Source organism: Canis lupus, chromosome 14 (assembly GCF_048164855.1).
Source record: "Canis lupus baileyi chromosome 14, mCanLup2.hap1, whole genome shotgun sequence".
Taxonomy (NCBI): domain Eukaryota; kingdom Metazoa; phylum Chordata; class Mammalia; order Carnivora; family Canidae; genus Canis; species Canis lupus.
Window position 1 is genome coordinate 54,249,994 of NC_132851.1, and position 22,817 is coordinate 54,272,810.

Consider the following 22,817-nt stretch of genomic DNA (forward strand, 5'->3'; position numbering starts at 1 on the left):
TTAGAATATTTACACTAAAGAGACATAATAAAAGCTTATTTTTGTCACTTAAGTAATATTTAATTGCACTGTAATCATGGTAACCCCTGTAGTAGGAGGGGGTATATAAAGATAACCAAGATTCCATTTTTTTTCCATAAAGATCTTAAGAAAAATAATGCAGTAGCAAGTAATACTTTTATTTGGAAGATCAAATAAGAATATAGACAACTAGAAAGCCCTTCTCTTTGCTTTAAAAGAAGGTGCTATATTTTGAAGCATTTGGGCAGAGATTTCTTACAAAACAAGTAGTTTTATTTCTCTACTTGATGGCAGCCCTTTAGGGTAGACTTAAGATGTATTGTAGGGAGTAATCTAAGTTCTTTCAGGAAAGTCCCCCCACCTCCGCAAAAAAAAAAAAAATTAATAACTTTGTAAATTTCACAGAAATTTAATTGTATTTCTCTGTTTTACTAAATAAACTGTTTGCCTCGCCCATCCTTTGCCATCCTCCCCCATACTTAGGGGCGTTCCTAGTGATTTGGCAATTTGTTCATAATAGGAAGAATAATATATAATCAAAACTTGATTTCATGCCTGATTTGATTATAGGGTAGTGATTAAACTAGTGCTAGAGAATTCTTTTTAATTCAGTGATTAGGAGAAGGGTGTTTTTTCTATACATCTTTGAGAGACCAATCACCGTAAGACACACTCCCTGTCCTTAATGATGGGGAGATCTGAATCAGGCATTAACTAATGTATTCATTCTTTTAAATATAAATTTATTAACAGGCTTTTAGGTTTTCCTCAGACATTGGGACTTCAGGTCCCTGGGCAAATGAAAGTGAAGCGATCTCCTTGTCTTCTGAGTTTAATGACATTTATTACTTCAGAGTCTTGACAAGTCCCATTATTACATTTCATTTTTTGAAAAGTGGCAGTGTGCGAAGCCTAATACCTGACATAGCATTATATATCTTGTCCAGTAGGTTTACAAGTTAATTCATTAAGCCAAATCATTTTCATTAGAACACTGGCTTCATGTGTTACTACCAGCACTAAAATAAATCATTTTATTCTGTCCATTATGGTAAGTGATACATCTGATACATTTATTAAGTTAAAGTGTTCTCTCAAATTCTCATGTTCAATTATTCTTGTCACCACTCACTGTGCTGATGCTTCTCTGAGGAATCATTACCTATAAGGATAAATTCCAACTCTGTTTTCTGATATGTATGTTCCTCCACAGTTTGGCCACAGCCCACTGTTTCAACCTCATCCCCTACTGTCCTGCACCCAGATCTTCAAAGGCAACCAGGCTGCCCTTTTCACAGGGACCCTAAAGCCTGCATAATATTTCTCCCTCCAACTAGAGGCTTCACTCCTCTTTGTTTAGGCAAACTCAACCCTTCCTTTGAGATCAAATCAAACCCACCTCTTTCTGCTTCTTATCTGTACCTCTCTTTTGCGAATTTCAATATATTCTGATGACAGCCCCTTTGCTGCTGTCCTTACAGTGCGCTTGACAGGTATCATATGCTCACGTCTCAGGTGACAACTCCTTGAAATTGTAGTTTGTTATTTATATATTGTATAATTATATAAACTGCTCTGTTACCTTTTTCCCTAACCACCCAACATTTCCCACCCAATGCATAGAGAACAATGTTCACATTAAAAATGTCTCAGGACTTGCATATCATATTATGCCTGGAGTGGAGAGGAGGGGCAAAGCATCTCTAGCAAAGGCACTTTTAGTAAATTAGCTCTAAGTTCCTGCTTTGCATATTGGTGGTCATTCTTCTTATTTCTTTGAATCTACTAAGGAAAATGCATGCCTTAAATCAATGCCCAGAAATCAGTGGCATTTCTATACACTAACAATGAGACTGAAGAAAGAGAAATTAAGGAGTCAATCCTGTTTACAATTGCACCCAAAAGCATAAGATACCTAGGAATAAACCTAACCAAAGAGGTAAAGGATCTATACCCTAAAAACTATAGAACACTTCTGAAAGAAATTGAGGAAGACACAAAGAGATGGAAAAATATTCCATGCTCGTGGATTGGCAGAATTAATATTGTGAAAATGTCAATGTTACCCAGGGCAATATACACGTTTAATGCAATCCCTATCAAAATACCATGGACTTTCTTCAGAGAGTTAGAACAAATTATTTTAAGATTTGTGTGGAATCAGAAAAGACCCCAAATAGCCAGGGGAATTTTAAAAAAGAAAACCATATCTGGGGGCATCACAATGCCAGATTTCAGGTTGTACTACAAAGCTGTGGTCATCAAGACAGTGTGGTACTGGCACAAAAACAGACACATAGATCAATGAAACAGAATAGAGAACCCAGAAGTGGACCCTGAACTTTATGGTCAACTAATATTGGAAAAAGGAGGAAAGACTATTCACTGGAAGAAAAACAGTCTCTTCAATAAATGTTGCTGGGAAAATTGGACATCCACATGCAGAAGAATGAAACTAGACCACTCTCTTGCAGCAGACACAAAGATGAACTCAAAATGGATGAAAGATCTAAATGTGAGACAAGATTCCATCAAAATCCTAGAGGAGAACACAGGCAACACCCTTTTTGAACTCGGCCACAGTAACTTCTTGCAAGATTCATCCATGAAGGCAAAAGAAACAAAAGCAAAAATGAACTATTGGGACTTCATCAAGATAAGAAGCTTTTGCACAGCAAAGGATACAGTCAACAAAACTCAAAGACAACCTACAGAATGGGAGAAGATATTTGCAAATGACATATCAGATAAAGGGCTAGTTTCCAAGATCTATAAAGAACTTCTTAAACTCAACACCAAAGAAACAAACAATCCAATCATGAAATGGGCAAAAGACATGAAGAGAAATCTCACAGAGGAAGACATAGACATGGCCAACAAGCACATGAGGAAATGCTCCACATCACTTGCCATCAGGGAAATACAAATCAAAACCACAGTGAGATACCACCTCACCCCAGTGAGAATGGGGAAAATTAACAAGGCAGGAAACCACAAATGTTGAAGAGGATGTGGAAAAAGGGGAACCCTCTTACACTGTTGGTGGGAACGTGAACTGGTGCAACCACTCTGGAAAACTGTGTGGAGGTTCCTCAAAGAGTTGAAAATACACCTGCCCTACGACCCAGCAATTGCACTGTTGGGGATTTACCCCAAAGGTACAGATGCAGTGAAACACCAGAACACCTGCACCCCGATGTTTCTAGCAGCAATGTCCACAATAGCCAAACTGTGGAAGGAGCCTCGGTGTCCATCGAAAGATGAATGGATAAAGAAGATGTGGTTTATGTATACAATGGAATATTACTCAGCCATTAGAAATGACAAATACCCACCATTTGCTTCAATGTGGATGGAACTGGAGGGTATTATGCTGAGTGAAGTAAGTCAGTCGGAGAAGGACAAACATTATATGTTCTCATTCATTAGGGGAATATAAATAATAGTGAAAGGGAATATAAGGGAAGGGTGAAGAAATGTGTGGGAAATATCAGAAAGGGAGACAGAGCATGCAGACTCCTAACTCTGGGAAACGAACTAGGGGTGGTGGAAGGGGAGGAGGGCGGGGGGGGGGTGGGGGTGAATGGGTGACGGGCCTGAGGGGGGCACTTGACGGGATGAACACTGGGCGTTATTCTGTATGTTGGTAAATTGAACACCAATAAAAAATAAATGTATTTAAAAAAAAGAAAGAAAATGCATGCCTTAGACCATAGATGCTCCCAGCTACATTTTCTATAATTAATGAGTAATGCTACTGGAAGAAGTGATATTTATTGAATCTCTAGCATGTGTGAGGAATTCTATAAACCCCAATTTCCAATTCAACTTTATCTCTGTGTGTGGTATATATTCCTTAAATCTTTTGAACTTTACTTTTTGGATGCATTAAACTATCACTATGCATTATACTATCACTAGTACACTTTTTTGGGGGGGGCACTAGAGTGCAAAAAATGTTAAATTAGAAAATATTAACTGGAAGCCACAGTAAACAACAGAAACTCCACATCTTACTGAATTTAAGATAACTGAATCTAGCATTCATGGCCTAAGTGTTGGTTGTATGGTGTAAGAAAATTTTTGACCAATAATAGGTACAACAGTTTTGTTTACTAGCTCTCATTGGCTGAGAACATAAGACAGGAATAAAATGTATATTAATAGCTTAAACAGATTGGTACACATATATGTAATATACATATATGAATATACTTACACATACATATATATTAAATATTTCCCAGAAGAATAGCAATGTAATAAAAAAAGTTCCCCCAGGATGCTGAAAAAATTGGTTATGGTTATGTTAAATATTAAAACCACAAAATAAGAGTAAATATGTCTGAATAATTAGTTCAGTTATATAAAACAGATGTTTCATAACTTCAATGATTTTCATGAACATTCAAAAAATCATAATAATACTTATTAATTCATTGTAATTTTTTAGTCTCCAAGGATCCAAAAACTCAATCCTGGATATAGATGCTAACAATATTGAAAAAAAAAGAGATGTGGCATTAAGTAAATATAATGTTGACTCCTAAACTTACATACTATGTGAAATGTTATGATAATTTTTTTTTTTAAGATTTTATTCACTCATTCACGAGAGACACAGAATGAGAGAGAGAGGCAGAGTCACAGGCAGAGGAAGAAGCAGGCCCCATGCAGGGAGCCCGACGTGGGCCTCGATCCTGAGACTCCAGGATCCACCCTGGGCCAAAGGCAGCGTTAAACCGCTGAGCCACCCGGGCTGCCCTGCCCTATGATAATTTTTTAATGTGTGAATTTTGCTAAGCTACGGTCCCTGGTTAGTCAGTCAAACACTAATGTAGGTGTTGCTGTGAAGGTGTTTAATCAAAGATGCGATTAAAATCTACGATTAGTTGATTTTAAGTAAAAAAGATTTTTCCCAGATAATCTGAATGGGCTGGTTTAATCATTTGAAATGCCTTAAGATCAGAGCTGAGGCTTCCCTGATGAAGAAGAAATTGCATCTATGGACAGTAGTTTCAGCCATAGCCAGCAGGGTTCCAGCCTGCCTTTCCTGACCCTGCCTCATGTAATTCCGCCTTTTCTCAACCAACCTCCACAATCCTTCAAAGGAATTCCCTCCAATAGACCTCTTAATTTGTAACTCCTGCTGGTCTGTTTCTATACCTGAAGCTTGACTCTCTGAAATATCCACACTCAGTTTGTGTGCACAAATATGTATGTGTATATATATATATATATATATATATATATATATATATATATTCAGATTCAGATATATTAGTAGAGTGGGCAAATAATCTATCCTCCCCAATAAGTTGACTTTTTTTTTTTTTTTAATGCTGAGAACAAACGAGTGGCCAACAATCAGCTAGGTGAAGGAGAAGGGCTGGACAGAGTGTTGGAAGCATATGAAACATCCTAGAGATCAGTATGAGTAGCTGCTGTCTAGGAACATGAGATGAATATGGAGCCAAGAGTACAAGTTGCAGAGGAGCAAGAAACTACACTGGTACTGGCCAGGTCCCACTGAATTTAGCCTTCCTGAAAGATTTGTATTTTAACTCAGATTAATGTATTTAAATCCTGAAACTACCCTTCTAGGGTCCGTGACCTTGGTCAAGTGCCTCGGCTTTGGTTTATCAGAACGTTATTAGTTTTGCCTTCAGTATTAACTTTCCCTCCAATACTTTTTTAAAAGTACCTAAGGAAGTGACCTGTTCTTCTAAAGGCCTGCACATAGTAGGTACAACCAGGAAAGCTGGTTGGTTGGTGAGTGTCCAGGGCTTTGTAGCGAAGGAGGACAGCATCTCAGGCTTATTATTCAGCATGGCCACAAAAGCTGGCTTAGACCTGTGCCTACCACCTCGTACTGGCAGCTGAGAACACTGCCAAGGCCATTATCAGGATAGAAAATTCCCCTTTCCAAATTCTTGAAACCTGTAACCCAAGGTGGCACCTGATGTGAACTGATGTGACCTACTCTTAAGTTTCAAATATACAGTACAATATTAATTATAATCACCATATGGCACATTGCATCCCCTTGACTTATTTATTTTATAATTGGAAATTTGTACCTTTAGATCCTCTTCACCCATTTTGCCCACCGTCTACTTCCCACTCTCTACATCTGGCAACCACTATTCTCTCTCTATGAGCTCGGGTTTTGCTTTGTTTTGTTTCATTTCTCAGACTCCATATATAAGTGAGATCAAAAGGTATTTGTCTTTATCTTTCAGACTCATTTCAGCTCACATAATACCCTTGAGGTCCATCCATGTTGTCACAAGTGGCAAAATTTCCTTCTTTTTATGGCTGAGTAATATTCTATTTACCTTATCTATTAATCTGTTGATGGACACTTACTGTTATTCCCATGTCTTGGCCACTATAAATAATCCTTTAGTGAACATGGAGGTGAAGATAACTTTTCAAGTTAGTGTTTTTATTTTCTTCTGATAAATACCCAGAGGTGGACTTTCTGGATCATATGGTAGTTATTTTTCTCATCATTCTCTGATGTTCTGTATTCTTATTATGGTTTATAAAACCTCTGAAAATAGAACAGTAGTCTCAATTTGGTTTCTCAAAATAGTATTTTTGTTACAAGGTCTTAACTTTAAAAAAAAATCAATAATCTTTTTCTTTTCTGATCTTTATAAATATACTACCCAGTTGCTGCACATAGATCTCGCCATGTCCTATCTTAAACTGTCATTTTCCATATAGAAAGGTGCCCACGTCAAAAAAAAAAAAAAAGAAAGGTGCCCATGTCCAAATATGACATCTTTCTGTAGATCTATTCTGCTATTGATCTGCTCTCTCAGCATATTCAGCAGATTATGGGGTGTGGTATGTATGTATGTGTGTAGTATTTAATTTTAGCTCCACTAGAGTTAACATATAATGTAATATTAATTTCAAGTGAATAATATAGTGACTTTACAATTATGTGTGTTATTAAGTACTCATCACCCTATTAATCTCCTTTACCTATTTCAGTCATCCCCCCTCCTACCTCCCGTCCCTCTGGTAACCATCAGTTTGTTCTCTGTGTTAAGAGTCTATTTGGAGCAGGGGGTGCCTGGATGGTTCAGTTGGTTGAGTGGCCAACTCTTGTTTTGGCTCAGGTCATGATCTCAGGTCACGGGACTAAGCCCTGTGTCAGGTTCAACACTCATCATGGAGTCTGCTTGAGATTCTCTCCCTCTGCCCCTCTCCCAATTTGTATACTCTCTCTCTCTCAAATAAATAAATCTATTTTTTTTCATTAAAAAGTCTGTTTGGTTTGTCTCCTTTTTTCCTTTGTTTTTTGTTCCATTTGTTTTGTTTCTTAAATTCCATATATAAGTGAAATCTTAAGGTATTTGTCTTTCTTTGACTTATTTCACTTAACATAATACTCTCTAGCTCCATCCATATTTTACGAATAGCAAGATTTCATCCTTCTTAATGGCTGAGTAATATTTCATGCTATTGAGGACATTTAGGGTGCTTCCATAATTTTGCAACTGTAAATAATGCTGCAATAAATATAAAGATATACACATCTTTTTGAGTTAGTGTTTTCATATTTTGGGGGTAGATACACAGTAGTAGAATTACTAGATCATATGGTAATTCTATTTTTAATTTTTTGAGGAAGATCCATACTATTTTCCACAGTAGATGCACCAATTTGCATTCCCACCAACAGTGTACATGGGTTCCTTTTTTCCCACAACCTTGCCAACATTTATTTCTTTTGGTTTTGATGTTAGTCATTCTAAAAGATGTGAGATGATATTTCACTGTAGTTTTGATTTGCTATACCCTGGTGATGAGTGATAGTGACCATCTTTTCATATGTCTACTGGCCATGTGTATGTCTTCTTGGGAGAAATTTCTGTTCATGTCTTCCACCCATTTTTCAATTGAATTATTTTTTTTTTCATTTTGGTGTTGTATAAGTTCTTTATATATTATGGATACTAACATTTATTGGATTTTTCATTTACAAATACCTTCTCCCATTTGGTCAACTGTCTTTTTGTTGTGTTGATTTCTTCCTTTGCTGTGCAGAAAGTTTTTATTTTGATGTAGTCTCAATAGTTTATTTTTGCTTTTGCTTCCCTTCCCTAAGGAGATTTATCTAGAAAAATGTCACTATGGATGATGTCAGAGAATTTACTGCCTGTGCTATCTTCTACAAATTTTGTGGTTTCAGGTCTCACATTTAGGTACTTAATCCATTTTAAGTTTATTTTTCCATATGGTGAAAGAAAGTGGTCTGGTTCATCCTTTTGCATGTAGCTATCCAGTTTTCCCAATACCATTTGTTGGAAAAACTGTCTTTTTCCCACTGCATATTCTTGTCTCCTTTGTCAAAGATGAATCGACCATATAATTGTGGGCTTATTTCTGAGCTCTCTATTCTGTTCCATTGATTTTTGTGTCTATGTTTGTGCCAATACCATACTGTTTCAATTACCACAGTTTTGTAGTATATCTAGAAATCTGGGATTGTCATACCTCCAGTTTTGTTCTTCTTTTCAAGAACGCTTTGGCTATTACAGGCTTTTGTGATCATATACAAATTTTAGCATTTTCTCCTCAGGTTCTGTGAAAAATGATGTTGGTATTTTAATAGGGATTAAATTAAATATGTAGATTGTTTTAGGTAGAATAGACATTTTAACAATATTTACTCTTCCAATCCATGAGCATGGAATACCTTTCCATTTGTTTGTGTTATCTTCAATTTCTTTTATTAATGTTTAATACTTATCAGAGTATACATCGTTCACCTCCTTAGTTAAGTTTATTCCCAGATATTTTATTCTTTTTGGTGCAATGGTAAGTGGAATAGTTTTCTTAATTTCTCTTTCTGCTACTTCATTATTAGTGTACAGAAATGCAACTCATTTTTGAGTATTAACTTCTTACTTTGCAACTTTGCTGAATTCATATATAAGTTCTGATAGCTTTTTGGTGGAGATTTTAGGGTTTTCCATGTATAGTATCATGTAATTCAGTATATAGTGAAAGTGTTATTTCTTCCATAACAATTTAAATGTCTTATTTATTTTTCTAGTCTTATTGCTGTGGCTAGGACTTCTGGTACTATGTTGAATAAAAGTGGTAAAAGTGGACAACCTTGTCTTATTTCTGATCTTAGGGGAAAAGTTCTGAGTTTTTCACCATTGATGTTACTTATGGTTTTTTTTCATATATGTCTTTATTAAGTTGAGATGAATCCTTCTAAATCTACTTTGTGGGGATTATTATCATGTATGGATGTTGTACTTTGTCAAATGCATTTTCTGCATCTATAGTAATGATCATAGTGTTTTTATCCTTTTTCTTATTGATGTTATGTATCACATCAATTGATTTGTGAATATTGAGCCACCTTGCATCCCAGGAATAAATCCCACTTGATTGTGGTAAATAATTTTTTTAATGTATTAGTGGATCCAGTTTGCTAATATTTTTTTGAGGATTTCTGCATCTATTATTCATCAGAGATACTGGCCTGTAGTTCTCTCTCTCTCTCTCTCTCTCTCTTTCTCATCTGACTAAAGATTTACCAAAGGACCACATCTTGGTTTCTTCATCTGTTCTATTGTTTCCTTAGTTTCTAGTTTACTTATTTCTACTCTAATCTTTATTATTTCCTTCCACTTATTGGTTTTGGGGTTTATTTGATCCTTTGCTAGTCTTTTAGGTATAAGGTTAGGTTGTTTATTGGAAATTTTTCTTGCTTTTTGAGATAGGCTTGCTTTGCTATATTCTTCCCTCTAAGATCTACTTTTGCTGCATCTGAAAGATGTTGACCATTGTGTTTTCATTTGATTTCTTGGTTGACTCATTCATTGTTTACTATTATTTAACCTCCACATATATGTGTTATTTCCAGATTTTTTCTTGTAGTTGATTTCTAGTTTCATAGCATTGTGTCATCCCTGTGTTGGGGCCATGCTAATATTCTCTGTGTCATCACAGTTAGTATATGTGCCACCAAAGCAAGTACTCCAGTTTCATAGTATTGGGATTGGAAGAGATGCATGGTATGACTTTAGTCTTTTTTTAATTCATTGGGGCCTGTTTTGTGACCTAATGTGTTCTACTCTAGAGAATATTCCATGTGCCCTTGAGAAGATTGTGTATTCTGTTGTTTTAGGAGGGAATGTTCTGAATATACTGTTAGATCCATCTGGTCCAATGTGTCATTCAAAGCCACCATTCTTTGTGGGTTTTTTTTACATATTTATTTTTATTACACTTTTACATATTTATTCCAGTTAGTTAACATACAGTGCAATATTACTTTCAGGTGTACAATACAATGAGCCAGCACTTCCATACAACACCCAGTGCTCATCACAAGTACACCCCTTAATCCCCATCACCTATTTGGCCCATTATTCCACCCACCTCCCCTCTGGTAACCATCAGTTTGTTCTCTATAGTTAAGTATATATTTCTTGGTTTTTGTCTCTTTCTCTTTTTTTCCCCCTTTGTTCATTTGTTTTGTTTCTTAAATGAAATCATATGGTATTTACCTTTCTCTGAATGATTCATTTTGTTTAGCATAATACTTTCTAGCTCCACCCATGCTGTTGCAAATGGTAAGGTTTCATTCTTTTTTATGGCTGAGTAATATTCTATTATATATCTGTAGACAATAGATAGATCATATCTTCTTTATCCTTCACGTTCTTTTACTTTGTGACTCCTTTGATTTTTATAGATATAATTATTTTACTACTTTTGTGCTTCTTACTTTTCTTGCTCCTATTTATGGTCTTTTTTTCCCCTTCAAAGAGTCTCCTTTAACATTTCTTATAAGGTTGGTTTAGTAGTCATGAATTCATTTAACTTTGTCTGGGAAACTTAATTTCTCCTATTCTGAATGATGGCTTTGCTGGTTAGAGTATTCTTGACTGCAATTTGTTGTTGTTGTTGCTTTGATTTCAACACTATGAGTATATCATGCCATTCTCTTCTGGCCTATAAAGTTTCTGCTGAAAAATCAATTGATAGCATTTTGGGGTTTCCTCTGTATGTAACTATTTTCTTTTGTCTTGCTGCTTTTAAATTCTCTCTTTATCACTACTTTTTACCATTTTACTTATTATGTGCCTTGATGTGGACCTCTTTGGATTGATTTTGTTAGGGGCTCTCTGTCCCAACTGGATCTGGATTTCTGTCTCCTTTTCCAGATTTGGGAAGTAGCTATTATTTCATCAAACATATTTTTCTCCCTTTTCTCTCTTCTTCTTTTTCTCAGATCCCAGTGGTGGGAATGTTTTTACCCTTGATGGTGTTGCCAATTTACCTAAGTCTATTTTCATTTTTTAATTTTTTTCTCTCTCTTCTGTTCAACTTGATTGCTTCCTATTACCCTGTCCTTCAGGTTGCTGTTATATTCTTTTGCTTCCTCTAGCCTTCTGTTTGTTTTATCTAATGTATTTTTAACTTCAGTTATTGAGTTCATCTCTGGTTCTTTTTATGTTTTCTATCCCTTCTAATAGTCTCATTGATGTTCTGTACTCTTTTCTCAAGTCCAGTGAGTATCTTTATGACCATTGCTTTCTCTAACAAGCATAGGTCTTATCTGTATTTTGTTTGGCTCTCTTGTTTAATTTTGTCCTGTTCTTTCATTTGGGGCATATTCTTCTGTCTCCTCATTTTGTCCAATTCTGTGTCTGTTTTTATGTGTTAGGAAAGTTGGCTATATCTCCTACTCTTGATGGTAATGGCCTTGTGAATAAGAGGTCCCTTAGTGCCCTGAAGTGTGATGTCCCCTGTTCACCAGAACCTGGCACTTCAGGAATGTCTTCTATGTGTTGCATGTGCCCTTCTGTTATGACTGAGCTGGGTTTACCTTTAGTCCTGTCATCTCCAATAGCTCTCTTTGCTTATTGCAGGCAGATTTTGTTCCCCGTGTTGTTAGTGGGCTAGTCTGGGGTTTCCTTGGACTGTATTGATACAGATTAGACATTTGCCAGAGCTACAGTAGCACCAAACTGCAGGGTGCTTTCCCTTTGCTGTGTCCTGAGAAATTTTCATTGACACTTTGGGGCTTACAATCAGGCAAGATGTCCCTCTCCAGCCCATTTCTAGGACTGAAGTGGGACTAGTGTGTATCATTATCTTCTCTTCTCCCTGGGGAAAGAGTCACCTTTTGGCAGTACTAAACCCTGTCTGGGCCACTTGCACACAACCAGCTTATGGCACTGCTTTGGATGTACTCTTGCCAAGGGTGTATTGGAATGGACAGGTCTCAGGAAAATGCAGAGGTGGGGTGCAATTTTAAAAAGATTTTAGCAGATCTGCTGTGGGAGAAGACCTGAAACCACTTTAGAAAGCTCTTGTGACAGGGATGGAGAGAGTGGGTCTAGAGAAGAATGCTAGTTATGCAGTGACAGCCAAGTTCTACACTGCAGCCACCCAAAATTCCTATCAACATTGGGGGGCTTAGAGGAGACAGAGCCATAGAAGCATGGAATTGGGGTGCTGTTATCAAGCTAGGTGGAAAGTGTGCTATTTTGGTCCCTGCAGATGTCTGTGTACCTAGGCTGTCAGACAGAGAAGGGAAATGGGGTCTACCATCACCTTTGTTCCTGGAGAAGTCTCCCAATGATCCCTGATCCTCCAGCATATGCTTTAAGATTAGTAAACAAATCTCCTTTCAAAATACATCAAGCAGTTTACAAACTTCTACTTCTATGTTGTATTTCTATGGGGCTATCTGTTGTGCTATCTCTTTAAAGGTGGGGACTCCATTTCTCCTTACTCTCCCAAGTCTCCTAGAGCAAGCCTGCTGATTTTTAAAGTTCCAGGTATTAACCCTGCTGATCACAGAATTTGCAAATTTATGCTCCTCTGATTTTCAAAGATGGCGATTCATCTTCCTTGTGTGTTTCCCTGTGCCTGGGATGCCTGGTGTGAGGGACTCTTTCTTTTCTCTTGGGACAGTCCCATGGATCCATTTAGCTCCTGACCATGTCTCTGTCTTTTCTACCCTTTTTGATGTGGCCAGTTCTCTACATTTGGCTATGAACAGTCTGTTCTGCCAGACTTTGGGTCATTTTCTGAGTAATTTACACTGATATAGGTGTTGTCTAGTTGTATCCATGGGAGGAGATGAGCTTAGGTCCTGTTACTCCATCTTCCCCAGATAGCCCATGGTCTTGTATTATCTTTTTTTTTCTTTTTTTTTTTTTTCTCTCTAGATTTTTCTAGAGAAAACCATCAGTTGCATTACAAACATCTATCCACCCATTGCCATTTCCAGAATTACAAAAACATTTCTCTGTGCTCACTTCAGTTTCCCAATTTTAATTACTCATGAATTTGTAGGAGTTGTTTTCCAAAGTAACCTATCAGTATGTTTTAAGTCCTCAAGTTCACTCCACTTCTAGCAATACTTTCACCAAATATAGCCCATAAATCTATGTTATAATTCAAAAATACTTTTATGAAGACCGATGCTAATCTTTTGCCCTTGATATTTAATTGCATATTTAATTAACACCGTAATCATATGACTTAAGAAAGATATGTAGTTTTACTAAATAAAGACACAGAGTTCTACTAAAAACTCCAAGTTATTACACTCAGGTGTCTTAATTTTAAGCCAATAACATACCAATTTTGGACTACTTAGTGATTCAGCATCTCCCATGCTTCTATAACTAAGCCATTACTATGGTATCTGAACAGTAGAGAGATATATCTTTGGTTTGTCTTGTTTTTAAACTGCTCTGAAAGGAGGTTATGAGGATAAACACAGAAAATAAAACTGTTACTGAATGTGATATTAAATATATACATTATGCATATATATGCATGATATTATACATATATAAAAATGATACATAAACATATGACCTAGAATTATCAAATTTCTCTGGGCAGCAATCATCAATGGCATGGGACTCTTCTATGACTTATGCTGCATAGCCTACGGCAGCATTTTGACAATTTTTTCAGGGAATTGGAGTAAAATAGAATTAAAGTATATAAAGCAATGTGAAATGTGCATAGCAATTTCAGGAAGACAATTTGGCCTTAGAAATGTTTTGATGAAAAAAAAAGAAATGTTTTTATGGACTTCAGATCACACAATTCAACTTTACATGTCATGCTATAAAAAACAATTCATACTTTAGAACCATCATCTATAAATTCCTTAAGGGAAGGTATGTACCAAGTCAATTTTGTGGTTATTACCTATTTCTTTGTAAACTTAGGATATATTCTTAGTATCAGGTAAGTAATTGTACATGAAAAATTATAGCAACTCAAAACAGTAAGTTTTAGGCAATAGTGCTTTAAACATTTTAAGAAAGTTGGTTCTTGGGCAGCCTGGGTGGCTCAGCGGTTTAGCGCCACCTTCAGCCAAGGGCATGATCCTGGAGACCTGGGATCGAGTCCCACGATGGTCTCCCTGCATGGAGCCTGCTTCTCCCTCTGCCTGTGTCTCTGCCTCTCTCTCTCTCTCTCTCTCTCAGTATCTCTCATGAATAAATAAATAAAATATTAAAAAAAGATGATTCTGCTAACATAGATTGTCATGATTAATGGGAGCTGTACAATTCGTCCATATCATAATTTTTTATTGTGTCGTTCCTGAGATATTAGAAATTTCATGCATTTTTTGAAAATCCTTGTATAAAGAAATAGTGGATCACATTTTCATAACATGCTGTTTTAGAAAATGTAATTTTTGTAAAAATTATTTTTCTTAGCTGTTTCAAGTTTTTCTTTCTTAAACAGCAAAGCATTATTTTTTGTTTTGTAAGAATGCTATACAAAACCTCTTAAAACAAATCTTAAACAGGAATCTGAACTTTCTTCTGAAGGCTACAGTTTTTGAGGGAAATTATGTGCTTGAGAAGCAAACAAAAACCATAACAAAATCTCTTTAAGCCAAAAGACAAAATAAAAGTTATAAAAAGTATATATGTCTTTCATTTTCCAAAGGACTTAAAATGATTCGTTAGTGTTATATTTCCAAAATTTATAAACTGTCCTTCGTCTATGAAAATGCAACATTCTTGGTTTTGCTTTACTCATTAGTCTTTATTTTCCTCACAGGCTCCTGTTCCTTCCCTCAAAAGAACATATTCTGCAAGCTGAAAAGCATTACCATCACTTCTTTAAATTCTATACTCCTTAACAAGACCATTTTCAAATTTTCAAATATTGACCTCTATATTTCAGGCAAACCTACAAATTAAATGATTCCTAAAACTTTATAGCATAATATCAAACTCATCCCTGTCTAAAATGTGCTTTCTCTCTCAGTTTCTCTATCTGTTGGAACAGGATTAAACTAATAATCTAATACCTCATTCTTAGCTGGTACTTAGAAAAAGTAGACTGAATGGGACCACATGTGTTCCTACTACTTACACTAAAAATTCTTATAATTTTTTATGCCCTATTCTCTCTCTTCAAAGACTGAGATTTGACTTCTTCCAATTTTTCTTGTGATCCTTCTTTTACATTTGCTGCATGAATGAATGAATTATTCCAAATGACAACTAAGAAAAATTAAATATTATATGTTTTCTCACATCCCTAGAGAACATCAACATCAAATTAGTCTAAAGTACAAATTATAAGATACTTTTTATTAAAATTTATCAATGGCAAAGTAGGGGAAAAGGGGATAAACAAGCAAAGCACAGAGGATGTTTTAGAGCAGTGATTATACTCTGTATGACATCATAATGAGAGATATGCATCATGACACATTTGCCCAAACCCACAGAATATAAAATAACAAGAGTTAGCCCTAAGGTAAACTATAGACTTTGGGTAATTATGATTTATCAATGTAGGTTGAACAAATGTACAAAATTATACACATTTGTAACAAATGTACCACTCTCGTGGGGGGGGGATGTTGGAAATATAGGAAAATATGAATGGATGGAGGCAGGAGGTATCTGGGAAATTTCTGTATCTTCCTCTCAATTTTGTTATAAACCTAAAATTGCTATAAACACTTTTTTTAATTTAATGACTTTTAAAGTAATTTTATTAATTTTTTTCAATGGATACATAAATTAGTCTTCTTGGTTTTCCACCTAGTAATCAAAATATTATAAGCCCTGAACAATGCTCTTGCTTTTCTGTCTGCATCTGCTTGTGTTCCTAATGTGTCACCACAATTCCAACCGCACTATATTCTCACTGCACTTCAAATATCTTATAAAGATTTCATTCCTTTAGGTGCATTATGCTTGCTATTGTTCCAATTCTTAATAATCTCTCTCCTATCTCTTCATAGATCCCAATTTTACTAACGCTTAAAAGCCCAACATATCTCACTCATTTCAGGAGGGTTTCCTGAACAGACTTTCCTACAGCAGTTTCCCCACTTATTGAGGCATTGAAACATGCTGGGCTTTGGTAACAGACAGGACTGATCTAACTGTTAATTCTGTGTCTTGCTATCTTGTGACCTTGGACACATTTCTTGATTTTTTTTTTAAATTTTCAGATTCCTTAATCATTAGAATGGGACAGTATATCTAATTCACATCATTTTGTAAAGACTGCTTTAAGTCTATATGTATGTAGGTGTGTATACAGATGTGTATTTGCAGTTTCTTGTATATAGACATAACTAGTGTTCAACAAATTGTACCTACAGTTGTTTCTAAAGCACTTTTTATCTTTTCGACTCACTTAATCATTGATCACATATTTAGCAGGTATACCATGTGGTACACCACATACCATATCTTAGTAATAATACCACATTTATTGATGCTGTCCCAGTTCTTTCCACTTCTGTGTGCATAAGTTCATATTTCAGCTATTTTCAATACCTCATAATGCCAACCAGAGAAGTCACTTAATAAATATCTTTTGACTCTAGTGATGTAAAATTTCCCCCTCAACCTCTGTCTAGGACCCTAAAGTTACATGGTAGCAAATCCTGAAACATACATGCCTAGGTTGCAGATTTAGGGAAACTCAGAGATAATATCCTTAAAAATTGATCTCAGTAACACTTCAAGAATAATTTCTGATTAGAATATTGCCCCAATGTAGCATAAAATGCTTTAGCTTGGAGTTACTATAAAGTTCCCATTCATTGGATATATCATCTCAGTGATTTTGGTCAAGTAATATAAACTTTCTAGGTATCCACTTTCTCCTCTAAAAAAATGGAGATAACACCATTTTTACATAGAACCTTGAAAGCCAATTGAGAAATAATAGTTGACATCAAAGTATTTCATGAGGCTACACTGTACGTAAAAAATGTTATCATAAGTATTTGTACACAGACCTGAAGAAAATAAGATTTATTTTCGTTTGCATCACTTTTACCTAGATGTTGATGACTGTGGTCTAAAATGTATGGTAATGTTGCATATCCTATGGAAGGACACAGGCCATTAGAACTGAGGAGGAAGAGAGGGCACAAGGTCCTGGAAGTCTCAAGATGGTAGGAGAAGTCCATAAAAAAATAATAATAAATAAGGAATAAAAACAGATGTGAATAATCACACTGAGGTGAAAAAAAAAACAAAACAAGCTAAGAAGAGAGAAGATTGGGGGATACCCATTAAGGTCATTTAGGTTCCAGACAATCAATAAAGCCTTCAGTTTAAAGAACACTTAGAAGAAGTTCTAGGTGGCCAGAGAATTTTGGGGAAAAGATCTTCCAGATATACAGCTATGCAAATACAATAACAACTTTTTCAAGGCTAGGAACATGGAAACTTAATATATCAAATATGGAAATAATTTAGCATTTTGTATTGTAGCTGTATAAACTGAATATGTTATTTGTGCAGAGTTCTTAGTATTAAGCATTACCCAAGTATAAAATAATTCCTTAAAGTAACATTTGTAAAACAAGGGGAAATATTAACAAGTTCCAATCATGCAGCTGCTGTATCCAAAACATAGTATGGAGATCAAGAACAGGTCCCCATATCTGAAGCAATGGCTATTCAACATTTATTTTAAGAAAGCAATCATGAAAATTTGGTAGAAAATAAAACATGAAACCAAAAACTGCTTTATCATGGGTACGTTTTAATATTCATCAACTAGTAGATGTCAAATACTACTACTTTTTTACCTGGAAAAGTAGAAATATTTCTTTAAAAAAAATGGGGATCCCTGGGTGGCTCAGTTATTTAGTGCCTGCTTTCAGCCCAGGGCATGATCCTGGAGTCCTGGGATCGAGTCCCACCTCAGGCTCCCTGCATGGAGGGAGTTCCTTCTCTCTCTGCCTGTGTCTCTACCTCTCTGTCTCTGTCTCTGTCTCTGTCTCTGTCTCTCTCTCTCTGTGTGTCTCTCATGAATAAATAAATAAAATCTTCAAAAAATCTGTCGGTATTAATTTATGTTTATTCAGCATTGCTCTAGTTTTGGATTTGTAGAAAACTTTCATAATTACTAAAATTAATTTCTAAAAGATCCACCAGTTTTTGTCTTTTTCCCCATGGCATGGGTCTTCCATTAAAGTACATTGGATGGCTTAACTTTCATTATTATGACTCTTAGTAAAATACCAACAACAAATAACCAAATAGGTTAACCAGAGGCTGACCGAAGTAAGAGGATACTATGAAAAGTGTGTATAAAATGCACGCCATGATTCATCAAAGTTTTCGGGTTTTGGTTGGTAAATTTCTGTGATTGAATAAGAAGTTTGGAAAAACTGTTGTAACAATAAAGCAAGAAACCAGCTTGACCAGACTCATAAACAACTTATAAGATAACAAGGAGAAATGACACTAAATCAACATTTGACAAACAGAAATGTGAACTTGTCCATAGAGTTCTGGCAAACACTCTTATAAATAATTATAAGTGAAAATTTGAACTGAAGTTGATTAAAAAGCTATTTGGGGAAATGTATTGATATTTATTAGGCATTGAATACCATCTTATACAGAAATCACTTAAAAATCAACTAAAGGAAAAAAATCAAACAAAGGACTTCAATATAGGAAGGGAGCGATGTGTTGCAATTTTCCTAGAAACAGTAGCAGAAAATGGTAGACATTAAAATACTGAGATCACATTTTGTTGGCAATACCAAATACCCAGAATAGTTTCCATGCATTTAGTAAATGCTAATATTAGTAGATTATTTTCTTACTAAAACACATAACCATTTCTACCTAAGTTGTATGTCAAATACTTAAAAAATAGTGCATAGGGATGTCTAGGTGGCTCAGTTCGTTGAACATCCGACTCTTAATTTCGACTCAGGTCATGATCTCAAGGTTTTGAGATGGAACCCAGAGTCAGGCTCTGAGCTCAAAGAGAGTCTGCTTGGGATTTACTGTCTCCTTTTGCCCATCCCCTGGCTTGCTCTCTCTCTTTCTCTCAAATAAATAAATAAAATCTTCTAAGAAAATAGTGTGTAGCTCTTTTTTTACATAAAGTAAAGCTGAAGATCATGTTGCCCAGTGATGATGTTCCATACTGCTATAAACTTCTCATTTTCCTGAACAATGTATCCAAATTATATTAGCGGAAGTATAAAATAAGTAAATTTTCTTGCCAGATCATAATCTAATTATCTTCCATAATATATCAATAACAGTCTTTGTAGAAATTAAAGTAATGATTTGCCCTCTACATCAATAAGGTGAAGTATAATGACCGAAGTGTCAGAACAGTGCTTACAGGTTTATGTATTTCAGTTCTAAATAGTATTAGTTAGAACTCTCAAATTCACACCTCAAAATCAAAGGACAACTTAAAAATAACTCAGTTAGTGTACTATAAGCAAAATTATAACCAGATTTCTCAATCAGTTAAAACATGAACTAATTACAGATACTTACAGAGAAATGTTAAAAACATAAATGGAATTTCCATTACCTACTAACCAAAGAACTCCAAGGGTTTGCTAGTCTGGAATACTAGCTCTACACCTCAATCCATTTTTTCATCCCTTTGGTCTTAACTGATTATTCTTTCAGTTAATGTTATAAAGGGTACATTGCAGGATCAAACGTATTTCCACTGCAAGAGTCACAGTTTCCCACTGTGAATGCCATCAATAGATCTGGCTTTTCTAGAGTCATCAACTCTGGTATGTCCTTTGCTTTCACCTGCTCCTTTTTTCCCCTCCTACTTGATTTTCTTCAAACTCATCTGTTAGCACATCTTTATCTCTAGTTCTCTCTTTCTGAGGCCATTCCCGTTCCTACCCACACTTCCTTTTCCCAGAGCCCTTTCATGTTTCAAGGATCCCCGGGTTCTTTCAGATGTTACTCTTTATAGCTTGATGGGAGGGGCTATTTGCTCCTCAGAAAACTTCCATTACAACACTTTGAGAAGAAAGATTGGGCAGCCCCAGTGGTGCAGCGGTTTAGCGCCACCTGCAGCCCGGGGCATGATCCTGGAGACCCGGGATGGAGTCCCACATTGGGCTCCCTGCATGGAGCCTGCTTCTCCCTCTGCCTGTGTCTCTGCCTCTCTCTCTGTGTCTCTATGAATAAATAAATAAAATCTTAAAAAAAAAAAAGAAAAAAGAAAGATTGGCCATTGCCCCTAGGAGGAATCAAACAAATCTTCTATGTCATTTTCTGTTTCTTCAGTTTAAGGTAACTCCTCGTACAAGAAAAGCCACATATCAAACATAGCAGCCCCAAGGAACTGCAGAAATTGATGCATGGCAATTGCTGTCTTAGATTTCCCTTCTTAAATCAATTCTTACCTTCATTTCTCTTTACATTCCTTTTGACCACCCTTAGGAATGCATTGACACAGGATCCTGTGCTCTGTTCTATGTGGGAGGAGGTGGGAATGGACAAGATGGTAACGAGAAGAAAGAAAATGCTATGTAGTAAAGCTCCAGAAGGGGTTAGCAATCTCCTCAATGGTACAGATGTCTTTGGTGTTCACTGAAATCTTCACTTCTCAGGAGCACCTTCTTGGCTATGCAGTAGACTCTTGTGTAAATTAAATAGTGAGCGTAAGTTAGAATACCCATTAGGAAGACTCCATATTTTTTTTAAGATTTTATTTATTTATGCATGAGAGACAGAGAGAGAGAGAGAGAGAGAGAGAGGCAGAGATACAGGCACAGGGAGAAGCAGGGTCCATGCAAGGAGCCCGACATGGGACTCAATCCTGGGACTCCAGGATCACGCCCAGGCCTGAAGGCAGGCACCAAACCGCTAAACCACCCAGGGATCACCCTCCATATTTTTTTAAAGGCTTTTTAAATTTATTCATGAGAGACACAGGCATGTGTCTTAAGAATACATGATTTATAAGCATGATGGAGGGAGAAGCAGTCTCCATGCAGGGAGCCTGATATGGGACTTGATCCCAGGTCTCCAGGATCAGGCCCTGGGCTGAAGGTGACATGAAATCGCTGAGCCACTGGGGCTGCCCCTATAGAGAACTGAGAATTAATGGAGGAATAAAGAGGGTAGGAGAGATAAAAGGTAAACAAAACAACAAAAGAGGTCACAACGACCAAAGAAATCCAGTTGGGGTTTTTTTGAGATTAGACTGTTTCCTGATTACTAACATTGTATCCTGCAAGGATCATCAGGGAGAGTTAATTGTGCTTGTCTATTTGTAAATATACTTCTTTTTTAAGTCTCAAAGAAAAAGAGTAGGTAAAGATAATAAGCCAGGACTTGAAAGAATATTTCAAGAATGGACAGAAAATAAAGGGGGGGGGGAGGGATGGTATTAACTCTGATTCAGCAATTTACCGGTATATAAGCTTAAAAGAAGTCAGCTGCAGACATTTCAAATCCTCAAGTATGAAATAAAAATTCTTCATGATCTCAAATTCTCCATTTATAGAACTCATTGAACATATTTAATAATAATGATCATTCATATTTTTATATATAGCAGGCACTGTGCTAACATTTGCATAAATTACATAATCTAATATTCACAACAACCTAACAGTGTTTTGAATATAATAAATTCTTCCCATTTTATACAAAAAAAAATATATATATAGGAACCAAATCAGGTATCTGATAGGTGATATTGCTGCTACTTACAATTTTAGTTCAAAGCACTCAGCATCTAAACCACTAGATTATATATCTTGTCTCTGTCTCCCCAAAATTTTCTTCAAAAATTAATACTCCTTTGGCAAGCAAATTACCCACCACATTATGCCCATGAAATCTAGATGGTTTTACCTACTTCTTGGAGATATATCTGGCTTTCATAAAAGCGATTAAACAATTATCTCTTACAGAATTATATTATTTTATATATATATTTATATATTTTATATATCCTTATATATGTTTATAAGGATGTGAGGCTCGTGGTTGCAGCTATTTTGCCATCATGACACCAGACCCTAAGTGGAATAGGAAGATGAGCCAAGATGGACAAAGAGAAGTTAGGTATTAATGGCACTGTGTGAACACTTATATCAAGTAGCATCTGAAGCCATATTTTGCCGTAGGTGGTTCAATCTCATAAGCCAGGCCATTTGGAGTGTTCTCCAACTTGCACTAGAAATGGCCACATCTAACATTTCCCCTCCAGGTTATCAATAGTAGTTGTATAACAGTCCCAAACTGGAAACAACAGAGTATCCATCAGTAAGAAAGTAGATAAACAAATTATAGTCTATCCGTATCATGGAATTGACATACACAATAACATGCATGAATACCAACTATTTTGTTATATGAAAAAAGCCAGATAGAAAAGAAAAAATACTGTGAGAATCTATTTAAATGAAGAAAGTGTGGGTGCTCTCAGAAGTGGGAGGTAAATTGATTGGAAAAGGACAGAATGGAATGTTTTGAGCTGATGGA

General features: G+C 35.9%; 1 long non-coding RNA gene and 1 other non-coding gene across 9 annotated transcripts in view; one reads left to right on the forward strand and one right to left on the reverse strand.

Annotated features, from left to right (window-relative positions):
* The window catches only part of LOC140604132 (uncharacterized), a 237,973-nt gene that overhangs the window by 36,558 nt on the left and 178,598 nt on the right, over positions 1-22,817 (forward strand). The window lies entirely within an intron of this gene.
* LOC140604360 (U6 spliceosomal RNA) lies at positions 9,932-10,036 on the reverse strand. Its single transcript, XR_012007280.1, has one exon. It is a non-coding gene; the product is annotated as a U6 spliceosomal RNA (small nuclear RNA).